This window comes from Branchiostoma belcheri, unplaced genomic scaffold (genome assembly GCF_001625305.1).
Source record: "Branchiostoma belcheri isolate BF01 breed outbred unplaced genomic scaffold, Haploidv18h27 scaffold42, whole genome shotgun sequence".
NCBI lineage: Eukaryota > Metazoa > Chordata > Leptocardii > Amphioxiformes > Branchiostomatidae > Branchiostoma > Branchiostoma belcheri.
This window is the reverse complement of record NW_017804043.1, coordinates 336,140-340,999: the sequence shown is the minus strand read 5'-3', so window position 1 is coordinate 340,999 and position 4,860 is coordinate 336,140. Positions and strand designations below refer to the sequence as shown.

At 42.8% G+C, this 4,860-nt stretch overlaps 1 non-coding gene across 1 annotated transcript; it reads right to left on the bottom strand.

Annotated features, from left to right (window-relative positions):
- Positions 1–4,201: 4,201 nt before the first annotated feature.
- Trnas-uga lies at positions 4,202–4,283 on the bottom strand. Its single transcript has one exon. It is a non-coding gene; the product is annotated as a tRNA-Ser (tRNA).
- Between the last annotated feature and the right edge of the window lie 577 nt (positions 4,284–4,860).

Here is a 4,860-nt window from a genome sequence, read left to right as displayed (position 1 = left end):
ATCACTTCAGCTACCTACATACCAAAAATCACGATGATCCATCAATCGGTTCTTGAGTTATCCTCTTTTAAACATTTGTCCTTTAAACCCCCCTGCAGTTTTAGAGCAAGCCGCTAGGGGGCCTAAACTCACGTCACTTCTTTTCCAGCACAAGAGCTACCTACCATCCAAATTTCATCACCATAGCATGTCTGGATCTTGAGATATCAAAACCGGAAGTTCAGCTGCAGTACCATAACAAGCCGCTAGGGGGTCCAAAATCTAATCATTTTGAGGTCTCATCAAGACCTACCCATCTACCAAGTATCAAGACAATCCATCAAGGCCTTCTCAAGTTATCGTGTTTACAGACAGACACACACACACACACACACACACATACACGAACGCCCCTGAAAACATAACCTTCTTGGCGAAGGTAAAAATTATACCTGCCACCGGGCTGACAGCTCTTCTGCTACTTTTGTGGGGGCAGTTCTGACTTTATCATTGCTAGGTGGTGGTGTATAAGATCCCAAAGGTGACTAAGCTTGAACCCGTCTTCCTTATCTTTCTATCCTCCCCCCTCGCCCCCTTCTTCTACCACACCACCCCCACCCCCGTCGGCCTCTCTTGCTCTCTACCCCTCCGTGCACTTCGTCACAGTGCCGCATGGTGGATAACAGATCATGCAGTTTGCCTGGGTTGCTGCACTGGTCACTGGTTCGTGTATCTGTATCGGTATCGGTACAGCCGATAGCCGATACCTTCGGTGTAACACACCAGCTTCGCAGGCACGCGGCGCGGCGGCAGCTAGCTACATCACACCGAACGACTTGTTACACTCGGTCTTTGCACATTTGATTGCAGGAGTTGTTTAAAGCTTTCTAGTGATGATGCCCCAACTGTGCTTGGTGGCAACGAGTTCCAGTCTACGATAGTTCTGGGGAAATACGAGTTTTTGAATACCTCAGTTCTTGGTTGATAACTCTGATATTTGAAGGCATGACTGTTTCTTGTTCTTTTCTGGGCTGGTATCAGATACTTAGTGTACTGGTATTTGGAAGGCAAACGTAGGCGGAGTGATCTACAGCTTGTAATTACTTTCACACCGCATGGGGGCGCTTACTCAAGAGTCCACTTCAGAACCACTTGATCTCATCATCACCAACTCACCACGCACCGCCCCCTCACTTACCGATGGCGCTACTCTTTCTTTCCTTTCCAGATCCACTCGCACACAAATTTCCAATAAACTATCGCAGAGTGGAACTCAATAGTGTCACCAAGTACAGTAGGGGCATTGTCATTAGATAGCTTTAAACAATGTCTAGAGTTAGATGTTCAAGGGCTGGATGTAACGTTCTGTGTAATGTAGCCAACTGCCGCCGCGCCGCGTGCCTGCGAAGCTGGTGTGTTACGCCGAGGGGTGGTCATACCGACTATACAGATACAGATACTGAGGTTGAATAAAAACCGTTGGCCCTGATTCTATCTTATTTTCGTCTCCCGTCTTCGTAACACTATCGAAGTGATGAATATTGGCAACTTCGTACCATGGGAACCAAACCAAATCTGTGGGCTGAAACTTGGCGAAAATAAAGTTACATGAATTTTATGATCGCCAAAGTTCAAATGCGTTTCGACAAGTTTTACTCTAACACTATAAAAATTTGAGACTTGAAGCAATTATTTTGAAAGAGAATGCAAACTTCCTTATTCTAAATGTGCAAATGGCGAAATTTTTTCAGTGACTCATAATAATCGAGCGCTCGTTATCAAATAAAGGAACTAGATGACCGGCACAGTATAGCCATTGTATGGCTATACGTCTTATATTATTGAATCCCAATAGTGGGTCGCACTCTCAGAATGAGATTTCTGTGCCCAGACCTGATCATGGCCCACGCTAGTGACGGATGTATATAGGATTACACGCAGAAATGTAGGAAGAGGTTTACTGCTTGGGTAATGTTTTATAACTTTTGGTATAAATATTTGTCAAAAGTTTTACAACTTTCTGTTGTTTCTACTTCTTGCTGCTACTTGCTGTGGAATATTGGACATTGACATATATAGAGAGATCGCATGGCATTGACTTTGACTTTAGTTGTATCCACAGTTAGCTTGACATTTCTGTCAGCTTCTGTGGTCCTTAACATGGAATGGATGCAAAAACACTATACTGACAGACAATAACTTACTTCAAATGCATGGTATACATTTACGAAAGTACAGATTCCGTTTTTCTTCATACCTCTGCTGTACACTTATCGATACTGAGAGAAGGGCTGACCCGGTTTGCTTGGCTAAAACTTCAGCCGTGGCAAAGCTGCAATGGAAAGGCTACTTGGAAAAGGCATAATCTTTCACCGCAATCCAAGACGAAATCTTGATAGCATTATCCTTATATATAGCATGTGTAGCTGATATATATATATAGTCATATCACCTTTAAACCTTTATAACAATAGGAAGAGAGGTACGTCGATGAAGGTTAGACATCCAGGTACGAGTAATAAGATACGCCAATAAACAGTTCCTCAAGCAACTGGATATGATTTTGGAAACGTCAGACGTTTCAGCTAGTATCCACTAGCTTTCGTCAGTGACTGAGAGACCAGAGGAAAAATGCAGGTTTATAAGCACAAATTATTGATTGATATACAATAGGAAGAGAGGTATTCTGAGGTAATCTGATAAAAAAAGTGACAAACGTGTCAAAGTTTTTGTATCTGGCGAACCTTTGTCGCCATTGTGATTGAGGTTAAGCCCTTGATGTGATGTTCAAAGGCGGACACACAGAGACACACATCTTATATTGTCCATCTTCACGTATCTGGCGTTTCCGACAGGCGGAAGATTACGCGTTAATGCCACAAGCTACATATGCATTCTACCGATAAGAGCTCTCTCTCTTGTTTCTTCTATCTTTGAATGTTAAATATCTAAAAACACCACATTACACAAGACGATAAGGATAGTGATGATGCTTTAGCTTTAGCGTTGCGTGCCCTTAAGGCCATGTTGATTTTATTATATGAATGACATCCACGCGCGCATGAATTTTCGGCCGTTCCCAAAAAAAGGTTTCAACCATACTGTAAACCGTACAAACGGTTACAAAATAAGCAAATATTTACCGTAGGTTACAAAAACATATTGGAAAACGATACCAAATTATGTCATAGTATGCCGAATTCGCCATATCATACTCTGTGTCATTTGTTCAACCTTCATGACCACGTAGATTTCATAATGAAAGCAACTTTTTTTGGCCAAACTTTTTTTATTCGCACGCTCGCATCCGTTTTGGGGTTCCCAGAGGATGTCATCCATATAATCAAATCGACATGGCCTAATACTTGTCCCAGACTAGCGATACACGAGGTATAAGGCCGACTGGGTGGCAATTAAAGTGGGTCTAAAGACTCACATGGGGGCAGACAAAGAAAAATGACTTGTAAGTCCGTGTTTGACAAGATATCAGATAACCACGATTTTTCATCGCCTTAGTTATGGGTGCCGGTAAGCCTTTTGTTTCACTCTCACCGATAAACAAAATGGGTGGAATTAAGGTTACACGTGTAGTCTTAAGGGTCGTGATATCCTGTAATATTTCACGTCAAAACTGGCGTTCAGCCGGAAGGAATTCCAGGAAGAGACCGTGGGTGTTCACCTTCCAGGAAGCAATGAGTCACAAGTACAGAAGCAATCACTAAGGGTTTAACGTTATCGTCACGCGTAATTTGAACATCGCAGTATGCATGTGTGGAATACTTTGCATGCCCGTAGCCAGGATTATCATTGGGGGGGGGGTTCTTCCCACTGTCTGACGGACCAGCAATCGCCGAAGGCAATAGCCTCCGAGGGGGGGTCCTGGGGCATGCTCCCCCGGAAAATTTAGAAAATGGTACCTTCTGTAATGGCATTTTCTGCGTTTTTGACATGATTTTAAAAGAAAAAAATCAGAAATAACTTTTTAGTGAGCAGTTTTTTCTAGGATTCCAGCCCTGCTGGTGATACAAATCAGTCCACCTTTTAAAGAAACATTTTGAACCTTTAGATAAAAGGTGAACCTTTGAGCCCTGTTCTTCCGACCCCATCCACCCCCCCCCCCCATGCTTTGGTGTAAGACGTACGTATGATGACGCTTACACTCCACATCGTGTGATATAAGAAAAAACTTTTAATCAATCTTTGTAAAAACAAAAATCGTTTTCGCTGCGAGCAGGGTTCGAACCTGCGCGGGAAAATCCCATTGGATTTCAAGTCCAACGCCTTAACCACTCGGCCATCGCAGCAGCTGTACGGAAATAACTAACCGGTGAAAGTAACTCACTAAACCTAAAAGGACAAACAAAAATTTAATTCTTGAGACAAATAATAAAAGGCTAGAATATGGGGATGCTAGACCTCCGGCAAACGTAGAAACCAATAGATCGGGTAAAATTCGACATTTAAAAAGCAGATGCATCATCTATCAACCAACAGAGACGGTGGGCGTTATAAACTCCCTAGTACTATGGGGCCTAGTACAATATACAGTACAATGATTAACAACAATAGGCCTGTTTTACAAGGAAGAAGGTTTAAACAGTGCTACACATCGTTGTGTGTAGCTTGAAGATTGCTATATATAAGGTATAAGCACAAGATACTGGCCATTACCAGCCTTTCAAGCTTACCGACTACTAGCAATTGTTGAATTGAAGAAATTAACAGCAATATTGGTCACAATATTTCTCCAAGATCTTGAAGAATGAACATTATGAGGTCGTGTAACGTAGCGGTAGAGTGCGCGACTCGGCACTAAGAGTCCCGGGTTCGAGTCCTGACATGCCACCGATCTTGTGCCCTTGGGAAAGGCACTTTACACGG